This window comes from Dermacentor andersoni, unplaced genomic scaffold (assembly GCF_023375885.2).
Source record: "Dermacentor andersoni unplaced genomic scaffold, qqDerAnde1_hic_scaffold ctg00000570.1, whole genome shotgun sequence".
Taxonomy (NCBI): domain Eukaryota; kingdom Metazoa; phylum Arthropoda; class Arachnida; order Ixodida; family Ixodidae; genus Dermacentor; species Dermacentor andersoni.
Genome location: NW_027315252.1, coordinates 15001 through 30000, shown reverse-complemented (window position 1 = coordinate 30000; position 15000 = coordinate 15001). Strand labels below are relative to the sequence as shown.

Sequence of the window (15000 nt, the reverse complement as noted above, 5' to 3'; positions counted from 1 at the left end):
CCTTAGATGGAGTTTACCACCCACTTAGGGCTGCACTCTCAAGCAACCCGACTCACGGGAGGCTTCATCCCGGGCGCGCAACGGCGGAGACGGGCCTGGCACCCACTCTGGGACAAGCCCCTGTCAGGGGGACTTGCACCGTCGCAAACACCCGAGAACGTCGCCTCCCATACACCACATTTCCCGACCGCCTGCAAGGACGGGGGATTCGGTGCTGGGCTCGGTCCCGTTTCGCTCGCAGCTACTCGGGGAATCCCTGTTGGTTTCTTTTCCTCCGCTTAGTGATATGCTTAAATTCAGCGGGTTGTCTCGCCTGATCTGAGGTCGACAACGGATACATCGCTTTCGCCCATTCCAGCACGACCGAGTACGACGCCCTGCCACGTCCTTACGGACGAGGCTGGCAGGCGGCACAACGCCTGCGCGCGTGCGTCATACGAGCGGTATGCCGAAAAGGACTCGACACGTTCGAAAACCCAGCGCCAACCGAGTGCGACGCCCTACCACGTCCTTCGCCCAACACGGAGCTACTTATAGACGAGGCTGGCAGGCGGTGAACCGCCTGCGCGCGTGCGGCGCACGAGCAGTTGCGTGGTAAGCGACCGTGTCTGAAGCCCAAACACCACCGAGGCAAAGATCGCCTTAGCAGCGCGCCGCTTCAGCGGGCACCGCAGGGGCGACTAAAACCTGGCGGGAGGCATCGTCTCGTGTAGCGTCGCCCCTGCCCCAACTGGAGTGGCCCAGTCTTTAGGGGACAGAGACTGCGAAGCACTTGGACCGACGGCGGACTACGACGGAACGCTTCAGCTCGGCCAACGGGGCACCCACGCTCTCGAAGGAGACATTTTCCGTTTCGCGGCAATTCTCCGCCGTGCCGTGACTCTTCTCGCTCGCAGACTGCGCTGTCGCGTCGAACCGCTTTCGGGGGCCACCCTTCTCCTCCCCGCTCCTCGCAAGAATCTGCCGATTCCCATTCCTGCGACGAAGCCCGGAAGGGCGCCCACACAACTGCGGTGACGTGAACGAGCGACCAGCTCTGGAGCTCGACGTACTTCGAAGGCAAACAGCGCAAATTGCGATCGCGCTGGCTTTGCGCACGGCGCGGGAATCGGCCGGCGTTTCATTCCCACGTTTTCCGTGCACGCAAGCGTGCGCTTCCGACTCTCTCGCAAACGTGCGCGCTACATGGCAACAGACGTTCGCGCCTCGTGCTTGGACCGCTCTTTCCCTGCAGGTATCCGACTCCATCCTGCGGCGGTCTTGCTAGAGGCGCGCACTCGTCACGCTGCAGTAGTAATGCCTCGTTTCCGTCTTTTCGAAGAATTGGCACAACGGTTTGCCACCGTCTCCCTCTCGTGAGGCCGCTGGCGCGTGGCTTTAGCGCTCAACGTACTGTCCATGATGCCGACGCGGTCAAAACGAGTCGACGGACGCACGTTCCCTGTGCGCCGAAGTCTCTCTTGATATGTGATCCGACCCTCAGACAGACGAAGCCAAGGGAAGACCCAAGGCCGCAATGTGCGTTCAAAGAATCAGTGCTCAGTGTGTCCTGCAATTCACACCAAGTCTCGCAGCTGGCTGCGTTCTTCATCGACCCGAGAACCGAGTGATCCACCGCTTAGAGTCGTGAAAAATAGTTTGTTCAATTCAGTACAGTACAACCAGGGTTTTAGGCACGTGGCGTCTCCCTGTGTGTGGTTTCGAAGAGCGCCTTTCGGCGTGCGCTCCTCCAGTCTCGCTCTTTCGGCGGCCGCGTCTCAGCAGCTGAAAGCCTAATGGCACTCCACTCCTGCTACTCGCGCGTGTGTTTTGCGCCCACGCCTTCCTCGCTTGCCCTCGAGGTAGCTTATGCCGTTTGCGCGCACTCGAAGCCGGTTTTACCTGCCATCCAACCACCGGACCCGTGTGTCTCGTGTGCACGTTCACATCGCTCCACTAAAAATTGCAAAGAGCGACAGAGCCATGATTAGGGCTAAGCCGCTGTGGAGTCTTTAACGGCTACACGGCCACGGGCAGGGCTTCACCCCCATCGACGTGCTTCGCTTCAGTCAGCAGTAGGTTCATAGAAGGGCCTCAAACACACACACACTTTCGCATCGGCAGATCGCCGCAGCATAACCGCTGTTGATCCAACAGCCTACTTGAGACGAAAGACAAGAGCCCGGCGCGCGTACTCGCGCAGCTCTCCAAAACCACTCGGCCAGTGCCAGGGACGGCTCCCTGCGCCGGCGCCACAACAAGTCTACTTGAGGCGGAAGACGAAGCCAGCAAGGGCCTGGCCGCAAGTGCGTTCGAATCCGGGACTACAGTCCCTCGTCTGTCCGTACTTCCTCTTTCGACGTGCGGCGCCTTCCCAAAGCGCACAAGTCCGCTAACCGCAGAACGCTTCCGACGTAGCAAAGCCGCGTTTCCTTCGGTACTTCGCAGCAACGCCGCCTTTCCCTCGGCGGCGGGCGAATAGCCTGCAGACGTCGTCGCATTAAACCGCGATCTCGACACCTCGCGCGTCACGAGCAGGAGCCGACCGGCAGCCTCCGGCCCTTTCGGACTCGGTGGCATTTGCCGCGGAGGACGGGAGAGCACTTTAGGCCACGGTTCCTTCCGTACTTGGCAGCCGCACCCTCATACCGACAGTTCCATGACCGACCGAGCGCCACACCGTTCCTTTAGTACTTGGGCGGCAACAAAGTCGGGTCGTTACTCCATACTCGCCGCAGGAAGCGACCGGCAGCCGCCAGACTTTTCAGACTCGGCAGCGTTTGCCGCGGAGGACGGGAGAGCGCTCGCACCACGGTTCCGTGTGTGTACTAAGCGGCAGCGGCATTAGCTCTCGACCGTCAGTTCCTTGACCGACCGCACGCTTCGCCGTTCCCCTCGTACTGGGCAAAGCAGCAGGTCGGGTCGTCTTACTCCCATTCCGCGCAAGAGCGCCAAAGCGGACAGAAAGCCCACCCAGTGTGCGTTACGCCGTTTCTACCCGCGGGCGCGGCCAAGCCAACCGTCCAAGGTTGCAGCCGGCGTCCACTGGGCGCAACAAATTTGGCACGGGGCGCCCCTCAAAATTCAGGCAGTCCCCGGCATGTTCGGGTATAGCCGTCCCCGCGTCCAAGCGGGGCCAGCGGCGGAAAGCGTCGGGCGCAGCGAGCTGCTTCACCCACACGGGGTAGAAACAATGGCGCTCGCCACCCTTCACAATCCGGTAATGATCCTTCCGCAGGTTCACCTACGGAAACCTTGTTACGACTTTTACTTCCTCTAAATGATCAAGTTTGGTCATCTTTCCAACAGACCGGCGCAACCGAAAGGCCGCGCCGGACATCGGTCCGAAGACCTCACTAAATCATTCAATCGGTAGTAGCGACGGGCGGTGTGTACAAAGGGCAGGGACGTAATCAACGCGAGCTTATGACTCGCGCTTACTGGGAATTCCTCGTTCAAGGGGAACAATTGCAAGCCCCTATCCCAATCACGAAAGAAGTTCCACGGGTTACCCAGTCTTTTCAGACAGGGATAAAGACACGCTGCTTCCTTCAGTGTAGCGCGCGTGCGGCCCCGGACATCTAAGGGCATCACAGACCTGTTATTGCTCTGTTTCGTGCGGCTAGGAGCCGCTTGTCCCTCTAAGAAGGTTGTAAGGTGCTGGGAACCCCGCACCTATTTAATAGGCTAGAGTCTCGTTCGTTATCGGAATTAACCAGACAAATCGCTCCACCAACTAAGAACGGCCATGCACCACCATCCACCGAATCAAGAAAGAGCTCTCAATCTGTCAATCCTCCCAGTGTCCGGGCCGGGTAAGTTTTCCCGTGTTGAGTCAAATTAAGCCGCAGGCTCCACTCCTGGTGGTGCCCTTCCGTCAATTCCTTTAAGTTTCAGCTTTGCAACCATACTTCCCCCGGAACCCAAACACTTTGGTTTCCCGGAAGCTGCCCGCCGAGTCATTTGAGTAACTCAGGCGGATCGCTGGTTGGCATCGTTTATGGTCAGAACTAGGGCGGTATCTGATCGCCTTCGAACCTCTGACTTTCGTTCTTGATCAAAGAAAACATTCTTGGCAAATGCTTTCGCAGTAGTTCGTCTTGCGACGGTCCAAGAATTTCACCTCTAGCGCCGCAATACGAATGCCCCCGTCTGTCCCTCTTAATCATTACCTCGTATTCCAAAAACCAACAGAACAGAAACGAGGTCTTGTTCTATTATTCCATGCAAGTTTATTCAGGCGACTCGCCTGCGTTGAGCACTCTAATTTTTTCAAAGTAAAAGCACCGGCCTTCTCGAGGCACACAATGAAGTGCACCAAGAAAGGACCGGCATGATGTTCAGTCCGAGCCGTCGCATCGGGTAGATGCACTACTCGTCTGGAACTGAGATCCAACTACGAGCTTTTTAACCGCAGCAGCTTTAGTATACGCTATTGGAGCTGGAATTACCGCGGCTGCTGGCACCAGACTTGCCCTCCAATTGATCCTCGTTAAAGGATTTAGAGTGTACTCATTTCAATTACGGGGCCTCAAAAGAGTCCCGTATTGTTATTTTTCGTCACTACCTCCCCGTGCCGGGAGTGGGTAATTTGCGCGCCTGCTGCCTTCCTTGGATGTGGTAGCCGTTTCTCAGGCTCCCTCTCCGGAATCGAACCCTGATTCTCCGTTACCCGTAACAACCATGGTAAGCAAGTAACCTACCATCGAAAGTTGATAAGGCAGACACTTGAAAGAAACGTCGCCGGCTCGTGGCCATGCGATCAGCACAAAGTTATCCAGAGTCACCACACAATACGGGCCGAAACCCGATCGATCTTGGTCTAATAAAAGCACCCGTCGCCCAAAGGGCTTCAGGCTCACTGCATGTATTAGCTCTAGAATTGCCACAGTTATCCAAGTAGGAAGAAACGATCTAAGGAACCATAACTGATTTAATGAGCCATTCGCGGTTTCGCCTTATTTCGGCATGTACTTAGACATGCATGGCTTAATCTTTGAGACAAGCATATGATTACTGGCAGGATCAACCAGGTAATCGTTCAACTGCGCGTCCAGCCTTTCAAGCAGGCCGGACGCCGTTTTTGCGATGCCGAGGCCACCTTCAGGCGCCCCAACACGCTTCGTTCTCGCAAAGGGTAGCACTTTGCACAGTCCGAGACGACGGCGTTCGAGCTCGCAACGGCGCCCTCCCCGCAGGGCCGGGTATCGCCACGCGGCAAGAAGCACGCAACATTCTCGATAGACCGGTTGTGTCGACTCGATCGCGGCTTGCGGTTTCTCTCGAGCCCGCAGCACTGGTGGACCGACCGACACTTGCAACGTAGCCGAGACGGCAAAGCCGCTAGGCGACGGGTCACGCCCGCGCCTTCGGCGCTTTCGTATTTGATTCGTCCGAGGACGATGCGGAACACACTTCGATATCGTGGAAAAAGCGTCGTCCGACAACCAGCCCCTAACGCATCAAGCGGATGAGGCTGCAGACGTCAGCTGTGGGATCCACGGGAGCGATACCGGGGACACGCTTGACGGGCACGAAGCCCGCCGCATATCAAACACCCAGGTCGCTTTGGGGGCGACTGCTCTCTGGGACCCCCATATAATAGCAGCGATAAGTACCCAGACCTCCATGGGGCCGTACTCGTGCCACTTTCGACGAGCGTTTGGCGAAAATCGTGCCGCCTCGTAACGCCGCGAGCAAGATTGAAAGCTTACGTCGGCAGCACAATGCCGAAGTCGTGAAAGCGCAGCGCGTCCACCGAATGCGCGAACGGCAATTTCTCGCCAATGGCCAGTACGGTTTCCTGCACAATTGCCTGTCTGTCGCCCTACGGGGCCCCCGGCCGATCGATTCGAGGCACGCTAGCACGGCCCCTTCGCCATTTCCGAGCACGAGTGCGAACAGTGCGGGCGGCGTGCTCGACGCCCCGGCTGACGTCGTTTCGGACTTTGTCTCTTCGCGTGCTCGCGGCAACGCCGCGGCCAACGACGACGTCTGCGCGGTTCTTTGCCGGTTCCCGGCGTGCTACAGTGCAGCCCTCTGCAGGGTGACACCGGCTCCGTCGTGGCCGTGCGGCGGCTTGTACGCAAAAGTTGCGTCAAAGGCGTCGCGCTCGCGCCGCCCCGGCACACGCGGTTTCGGACTTTGTCTCTTCCAGCGCTCGCGTAGTCGTGGGCACGATTGTCGACGTCGCAACGGTGCGCGGACACCGCCACGAGCACGCGCAAGACGAAAATCGCACTACGGTACAATGTCGGCCGGGGCCGTACGGCCCCTTACAGTAGCAGCGATAAGTGCCCAGACCTCCATGGGGCCGTACTCGTGCGACGCGGCGGCGTACTGCGCCGAGCCGAGCGCCAATATTTGGCTTTTGCAGGGCGGATTCGAGCTCTGGCGATCGCCGCGGTACCGCCGCTCACCGATTCAAGGCACGCTAGCGCGGCCCCTTCGCCATTTCCGAGCACGCGTGCGAACAGTGCGGGCGGCGTGCTCGACGCCCCGGCTGACGTCGTTTCGGACTTTGTCTCTTCGCGTGCTCGCGGCAACGCCGCGGCCAACGACGACGTCTGCGCGGTTCTTTGCCGGTTCCCGGCGTGCTACAGTGCAGCCCTCTGCAGGGTGACACCGGCTCCGTCGTGGCCGTGCGGCGGCTTGTACGCAAAAGTTGCGTCAAAGGCGTCGCGCTCGCGCCGCCCCGGCACACGCGGTTTCGGACTTTGTCTCTTCCAGCGCTCGCGTAGTCGTGGGCACGATTGTCGACGTCGCAACGGTGCGCGGACACCGCCACGAGCACGCGCAAGACGAAAATCGCACTACGGTACAATGTCGGCCGGGGCCGTACGGCCCCTTACAGTAGCAGCGATAAGTGCCCAGACCTCCATGGGGCCGTACTCGTGCGACGCGGCGGCGTACTGCGCCGAGCCGAGCGCCAATATTTGGCTTTTGCAGGGCGGATTCGAGCTCTGGCGATCGCCGCGGTACCGCCGCTCACCGATTCAAGGCACGCTAGCGCGGCCCCTTCGCCATTTCCGAGCACGCGTGCGAACAGTGCGGGCGGCGTGCTCGACGCCCCGGCTGACGTCGTTTCGGACTTTGTCTCTTCGCGTGCTCGCGGCAACGCCGCGGCCAACGACGACGTCTGCGCGGTTCTTTGCCGGTTCCCGGCGTGCTATAGTGCAGCCCTCTGCAGGGCGACACCGGCTCCGTCGTGTCCGTGCGGCGGCTTGTACGCAAAAGTTGCGTCAAAGGCGTCGCGCTCGCGCCGCCCCGGCACACGCGGTTTCGGACTTTGTCTCTTCCAGCGCTCGCAACCATGTCGGGGCCGACGCCGACGACTGCGTGGTGTTTCAACGATTGCCGGCGTGACACAATGCAGCTGCGTGCGGGATGCCAGCGATTCCGTCGTGTCCGTGCGGCGGCTTGTACGCAAAAGTTGTGTCAAAGGCGTCGCGCTCGCGCCGCCCCGGCACACGCGGTTTCGGACTTTGTCTCTTCCAGCGCTCGCGTAGTCGTGGGCACGATTGTCGACGTCGGAACGGTGCGCGGACACCGCCACGAGCACGCGCAAGACGAAAATCGCACTACGGTACAATGTCGGCCGGGGCCGTACGGCCCCTTACAGTAGCAGCGATAAGTGCCCAGACCTCCATGGGGCCGTACTCGTGCGACGCGGCGGCGTACTGCGCCGAGCCGAGCGCCAATATTTGGCTTTTGCAGGGCGGATTCGAGCTCTGGCTATCGCCGCGGTACCGCCGCTCACCGATTCAAGGCACGCTAGCGCGGCCCCTTCGCCATTTCCGAGCACGCGTGCGAACAGTGCGGGCGGCGTGCTCGACGCCCCGGCTGACGTCGTTTCGGACTTTGTCTCTTCGCGTGCTCGCGGCAACGCCGCGGCCAACGACGACGTCTGCGCGGTTCTTTGCCGGTTCCCGGCGTGCTATAGTGCAGCCCTCTGCAGGGCGACACCGGCTCCGTCGTGTCCGTGCGGCGGCTTGTACGCAAAAGTTGCGTCAAAGGCGTCGCGCTCAGCGCCGCCCCGGCACACGCGGTTTCGGACTTTGTCTCTTCCAGCGCTCGCGTAGTCGTGGGCACGATTGTCGACGTCGGAACGGTGCGCGGACTACGCCACGAGCACGCGCAAGCCGAAAATCGCACTACGGTACAATGTCGGCCGGGGCCGTACGGCCCCTTACAGTAGCAGCGATAAGTGCCCAGACCTCCATGGGGCCGTACTCGTGCGACGCGGCGGCGTACTGCGCCGAGCCGAGCGCCAATATTTGGCTTTTGCAGGGCGGATTCGAGCTCTGGCGATCGCCGCGGTACCGCCGCTCACCGATTCAAGGCACGCTAGCGCGGCCCCTTCGCCATTTCCGAGCACGCGTGCGAACAGTGCGGGCGGCGTGCTCGACGCCCCGGCTGACGTCCTTTCGGACTTTGTCTCTTCGCGTGCTCGCGGCAACGCCGCGGCCAACGACGACGTCTGCGCGGTTCTTTGCCGGTTCCCGGCGTGCTATAGTGCAGCCCTCTGCAGGGTGACACCGGCTCCGTCGTGTCCGTGCGGCGGCTTGTACGCAAAAGTTGCGTCAAAGGCGTCGCGCTCGCGCCGCCCCGGCACACGCGGTTTCGGACTTTGTCTCTTCCAGCGCTCGCAACCATGTCGGGGCCGACGCCGACGACTGCGTGGTGTTTCAACGATTGCCGGCGTGACACAATGCAGCTGCGTGCGGGATGCCAGCGATTCCGTCGTGGCGGTGCGGCGGCTTGTACGCAAAAGTTGCGTCAAAGGCGTCGCGCTCGCACCGCCCCGGCACACGTGGTTTCGGACTTTGTCTCTTCGAGCGCTCGCAGCGATGTCGAGGCGATCGCTTACGTCTGCACGGTTTGCGGTGTGCTACAATGCAGCAGTCTGCCGCACTACACCTCTTGGTTGCCGAGGCCAGCACGGCAATTTACTGAAGCGAGCGCATTGCGCCCAGGCGGCAGCGGACTTTGTTGCTTCGGGAGTGCTCTTGCTGTAAAATTTGAACGGCTGCAGCTGCGCGAAGCAAGTGTACCTATTTTCACTCTCTCTCTGTCTGCCTTTGAGGCGACTGTAATTTCACTTTAAACGCAACTGGAGGCGGGAGCAACCTGATGAGAGTAGGTGGACTTCGGTACATGTAATTTAGAAATTGCTTTCAAGCTTTGAGGACATACACCTTCGCGCCATCTGCTTTCCCCGTCTCTTTGGCACTTTATAGTATGTGCTGCATGCTCTGCATTCCAAAGAAACACGCCTGTCTCTCTCCCTCTCTCACGTTCTTCTTCTTTTTGTAGCTGCTGTTGTAGAAGATGCTATGCTCTTTAATCGCTGTAACATAGAGTGCTTGCACAAGCCAACAACTTTTGCGTGTTTTTTTTTTTTTTCTCTTCCCAAGACGTTTCTGCCATTATTCACTAACTCTCGTTCTTAGTATGCAATGGAGCGTTAGCTCACGCCATCTACCTTTCTTTCTGTATTGCAAAGTCCGCAGGTTTTCCTAGTTCCGTACACAGATGGCGCCAATGCGTTTTGGCGCCAGGTTCGAACGACCTCGCTCTACTCGTGTTTGGCATTTGAATGTTTCAAAGGGGTTTGCGACAGGGGGTGGTTCTTGTGCAAGGCTGAGCTTTCCAGCTGCGTTTAAGCTATGCTAGCATGTGTGCGTATATATATATATATATATATATATATATATATATATATATATATATATATATATATATATATATAATACACAAACACACACACACACACATGCATATATACATACACACACACGGTAATGGTAAAGATGATGAGGTAGCACTTTTTTTTTTCTTTTTTTTACAATGCCTGTGTTTCAGATGGCGATCTTTCTCCCCTCTATGTTTCCGGTTGGAAGGAGTGTGCAGCGTTTTCTATATTTATTTTGTCATTCACTTCTATGTTGCTCGTCTTCGTACATGGGGCATGCTACCTAATTCTACCGGTCGATTCGACACGTTGCGATCCGTCCCGGCCTGTGCCGTATCAAAATTTTCAGTGGGCCTTGCGGTAAATAAAAAGAAATGAAGGAAATGCGCGTAGTATATTACAATTGCACACGGGCTTGAAACGAAGCCCTCAAGGAAGGTCACCTTGAGCGGTCGCATTCAGACGGAAGTAAGCATTCCCCTGGCGCGTTTTTTTTCCGCTCGCCTGTTCCGTTTTCTACGAGGTTGCCTTGGTTGGTTTCGCGTTACAAGCAAGCTTGCACTCGGGTCTCGTTTCTACGCGACAGCGTTTCGTTAACAGCGAAAGACTGAGGCGTTGCGAATTCATCCGTGAGATAGGGAGCGTTGAGTCTGTACACAGGCTGAATTTTATAATATTGCCCACGCTGTTGCTGAGGTTACCCATGTCGGCAGGGCGCCCACAAGGCAGTAGTACAATGAAGTGAAGTGAAGGACATCGCTTCTCGGCCTTTTGGCTAAGATCAAAGTGTAGTATCTGTTCTTATCAGCTTAATATCTGATACGGGTTCTATATGGACCCACGATATTAAACCTATTTTTGGAAGTTGGCGGAGTGCTTGAAGCCTGCTTCACCTCCGCCGCAGGTCGGCCCGGTATTGCACTACCTCCGGGATCGGCCCCGCTCACTTAGGTGAGACTTCATTCAATCAAAATGAAGAGCACAAGCTCAACGCGAGCACTGACTTGACACGCACCATTCCTATACTACACGCAACGATGCCGGTTCGCGGACCACGAGAGTAATTAAACTGCCACTCCATCTGTGTGTAGCGTCGCACTTGTTGCGTCGCAAATGGGACAGCCGCTCCAGCAAATTTCTAGTTATGGGCTTCGAGAAAAATTAATGAAAGCAAAAGAAAGAACCAGAATTCCTATTTGTCCGATGTCTCTGAATGATTGTCTCCTGTAAAGAGCCACTTGGGGGGATGGGGGGTAGGATTAGCCGTGGGGTTCGCAATCAATATGAATCCCACTCAAAGCCAACACTGGATTTTGGAGTTCACTATCGCTTGGATCCGTAAACCACCGCGCCCACGCAAGCTCGCCCTGCCGCCGAAATCCGCTGCCCAAGTGGAAGAAAGATTCCCTATGAAAGAAAAATAGAGTGCCCGATTTCTGGCAACTACTGTGCAGCCTTTGTGTACACATTTTCGCAGCAGTGGGACCGAGCGCCTCGAAAACAAACTTGTCGTATGCCCGAATGTGGCGAAATATATTCAAGGGTTAAAAGGTGCCTCATCTTTCTAACCTGTATGTTACGAAGACCTGTTGCTACCTTTTCATCATGAACATCATCATCATCATCATCCTGGCTACGCCCACTGCAGGGCAAAGGCATCTCCCATGATCCTCCAAGTACCCCGGTCAGGTGCCGATTGTCGCCATGTAGTCCCTAATCTAATCTGCCCTCCTACCTTTCTGCCACCCCCTGCTACGCTTCCCTCCTCTCGGAATTCAGTCTGTAACCCTTAATGGCCACCGGTTATCTTCCCCCCAGATTGCATGCCCTGCGCATGCCCATTTGTTTTTCCTGGTTTAAACTTTGGTGTCATTAACGAGCGTTTGTTCTCGCACACCCCAATCTGCTCTATTCCGATCCCCCCGTGACGCCACACCCATCATCCTTCTTTCCAGAGCCCGTTGCGTCGCCCTCAGTTACCCTTCGGTAATCCTCAAAGCTTTTTGTTGGGACACTCGTGGCATCTTTCTCGTTTAATGAAGTCAAATTTTTTTCAGTTTTGGGGGAAAACTCAATGAGCTAGGCGCGATTGTGTCCCTGGCGCCGCTCTCAACAAGATGGCGGCGCCCATGCTTTTTGCCTGCAGGTTCGGCCCTACGCAGAACACGCCTGCCGGGCAGTGTAGCCACGTTGAAGGGGCAAAGCGTAGTGCAGTGAAGCGCTTGCTCGGGCGAAAAACGCAAATATGAGCCAAACAGGAATTTCCATTATTGGAAATTCCAGTTCAGTTTGCGCATTGCGTTCGCCTAAGGTAAAGAACACAAATGCGAGTGCCACAGCAGTCAAGTCAAAGCTTAGGATTGCGTACCATTTTTTTTTTTTTTTTCGTGCCTTTTACTCCTGGCCTGCGTGGCCCTAGCGCGCATGCACACGAAAGTAATGAAATGGTGAAAACACGAAATAATGCGGTGCGGCTGTATCATATCTATTTTGTGCGCTTTGTTCTTTGTGGACTACAGCGGTGTGCGTCATGAGAAAGTTTCGGTGCCCTTCTTGGGTGACCAGTGAAGCTATATTTAAAACCACATTGATTTGTACGGTTATTGCTACAAACTGCGTGTGGGTGTTTTTCTTTTTCGCTGCCAACGATGGGTTATCGCAACCGCGATCGGTTCTGCTGCTACGCTAGACGCGTGCTTGCCAACGGTTGGCTCTATACGCGACCCGCGACGCGTGGTCGGCACATTCAAGCAGTCAATTGCAAACCGTTCCAAGAAAAAGGATGTACTCCACTTGCCACCTAGTTCGACGATTGTACTTTCTGACCCTCGAGGAAGCGCCGCCATCCCACGTTTTCTATAATACGATAAGATTCAGAGCGACCGCGACCACTTGTCTTTGTCAATATCTCGGAAACGCTTTCTTTTTCTTTTTTTTTTTAAATCCAGATACTCAGACGCGCCCGTGTTCACGCGCACTTGCTCTCTCCGATAAGCAGGGAAGCTCGGTTGGGGTGGTGTCGGGCCTTGCGCATGCGCTGCTGAGCTCGTCGCTTCGCCGGCCGGTCGATGCTGGCGCGGTACTGGTAATGAACTTCGACGTGCATGGTGAAACGTCACTTTGTATTGCCACTGTAGACTAGCAATGCAATGTGTTTGCGAGCGATTGGATAAATGAGAAAGCGTGCACTGTCTACAGTTTATGCCCCTCTAGAGTAGTGGAAATGTTGCTCCAAGTGTTAGGTTTGTAATTTGCGCCTACGAACATGAACTAAACAAAGAAAATGGTCTGCAGCCGCCTTCGCTTCATAAAATTCCCGTACGAAGAAATTTCCGTGCGCGAATGAGAGAGCAAAAGAGAGAAACCATGCTAAGAAGAATGGCTGCCTTTTACGTGATCTCGCGCATGAAACCAGACGATGGATTAATTTTAGCCGTTCATTTTGATTTGCCGAATGTAAACCGGAACACTTTCTCCACGCGGTCTTCAGATTTGAATGGCAATCAATCACATCCTTTCTTTTTTTTTTTTTTTTTCTGTTTCTTTCTATCTGGAACCGAAAGAATTCAGAACGCCATTTCAATCTTAGATTCGATTAGATATCGTGACTGGTATGCTGAAATATCACGCCTTATCTGGTGTTAACCTTCTTGATCACGGCAATAAAAAATCGCCAGTTCCCGAACTTTAATCGCGCCGAAGATGAACCGATATGCTGGATTCTTATTGTCATGATTTTATAGAAAGCGCTGGTTCTATGGCTAGCTTTGAGGAAAAGAAAAACATCGTTCAGGAATGTATAACTCTAAACAACTAAAAAAAAAATCTGCCGGCAATTGGTACTACAACGAGAGTACTGAGAATACTGGAAAAGATGAAATCCAATCATGCTGAACTGAACTGAAATTATTTCATCAAGACATGCCCCGAAAAACGTGGCCACTTTCAATGATAATTTCAAATGTGATTTCTTTCTTTTTTTTTTTCTTTTTTACGACGGATAATAATTATCTTTCCAATGGCGGATGTGAAAATTTCAGAGCACGGCATTTTCGAAATCCCAAGGCCCCGGACGCATTCTCTCTTCTTTAAGTATTTTGGTGGTGCACACGGAGGAAAATTTCGCGCACGTAATTTATAAACTAGTAGTTGATTTTCTAGAAGAACACAAAGTGCTGACAAACGGCCAACCAGGACACAATTAAATTGGTATTACGCACGGTTTCGAAGCCGCGGTAACAAAAGGGTAACAAAGGGACGTTCATTTCGTGGTGTGGATTTCACGTCTCTCACAATAAAAAAAAAATAATAATAAAAACTACTGCATAAAATAGGTTTTCCCAAACTGGATGGTTTCGATCAGCTTTTGAACAGCCCTTCCTTAAATTGAGTTGGCGTTGATTGAGCAGGTGCGGGCCTCTGCTGTTTTGGATTTTTGTAAATGGCATCAGTACTGGACAGTCCGTTCACTTGAGGATCAAAGGAGAAACCCCCCAAAAAAATATCATATCGTGGTGAGAGACGTGGCAGATGAGTACAATTATCGGCAGAAAAAAAAAAAAAGGAAAACCGCCTCGTACTCAGAAGCCGCTCCTCTCACGTGTGAAGCTTCAAACAAATTGTTTTTCTTGAGACGCTCTATAAAGTTATACACAGCTCCTTAAATGCAGCACCCGCACACAAAGCCAAACGTTCCAAGCTGGAAAGAAAGCATGAAATTCGCGGTGCCCGTTTCCTGTGAAACAACGGGCAACATTACGCCAAGTCCGCTACCACGTCAGCCGGGGCGGCCACACCCCGCCCGCGCTTAAGCCACATATGGCGACTGAAAATGCTCACCGCTCAAGCTGCGCGCGGCAAAGTCCGCAACCACGTCAGCCGGGGCGGCCACGGAGAGCGCCGAACGCCCGCGCTTAAGCCTGAAAATGCTCGGCGCTTACGCCAGGTAGCGAGAAAAAATGCTCGGCGCTTAAGCCACGCGGGGACTAAAACTGAAGCCACGGGATTGTTGCTGAAATTGTATGCATTCCGGTGGAAGTCTGTCGGCGCCGGCGCGCGGCAAAGTCCGCAACCACGTCAGCCGGGGCGGCCACGGAGAGCGCCGAACGCCCGCGCTTAAGGCTGAAAATGCTCGGCGCTTAAGCCAGGTAGCGCGATAAAAATGCTCGGCGCTTAAGCCAGGTAGCGAGTAAAAATGCTCGGCGCTTAAGCCACGCGGGGACTGCAACTGAACCCACGGGATTGTTGTTGCTGAAATTGTATGCAGTCCGGTAGAAGTCTGTCGCGCGCCTGCGCGCGGCAAAGTCCGCAACCACGTCAGCCGGGGC

At 55.2% G+C, this 15000-nt stretch overlaps 4 non-coding genes across 4 annotated transcripts in view; 1 reads left to right on the top strand and 3 right to left on the bottom strand.

Moving 5' to 3' along the window:
• Positions 1–327, bottom strand: part of LOC140214671 (large subunit ribosomal RNA) — a 3960-nt gene extending 3633 nt beyond the window's left edge. Inside the window, exon 1 of the ribosomal RNA XR_011891606.1 lies at positions 1–327. This exon is cut by the window's left edge and continues 3633 nt beyond it. This is a non-coding gene — a ribosomal RNA (large subunit ribosomal RNA).
• A 1146-nt stretch (positions 328–1473) lies between these two features.
• Positions 1474–1626, bottom strand: LOC140214672 (5.8S ribosomal RNA). Its single transcript, XR_011891607.1, has one exon. It is a non-coding gene; the product is annotated as a 5.8S ribosomal RNA (ribosomal RNA).
• Positions 1627–3200: 1574 nt separating this feature from the next.
• Positions 3201–5015, bottom strand: LOC140214668 (small subunit ribosomal RNA). Its single transcript, XR_011891603.1, has one exon. It is a non-coding gene; the product is annotated as a small subunit ribosomal RNA (ribosomal RNA).
• Positions 5016–10428: 5413 nt separating this feature from the next.
• Positions 10429–10620, top strand: LOC140214673 (U2 spliceosomal RNA). The gene has a single exon (XR_011891608.1). It is a non-coding gene; the product is annotated as a U2 spliceosomal RNA (small nuclear RNA).
• The last annotated feature ends 4380 nt before the right edge of the window (positions 10621–15000 follow it).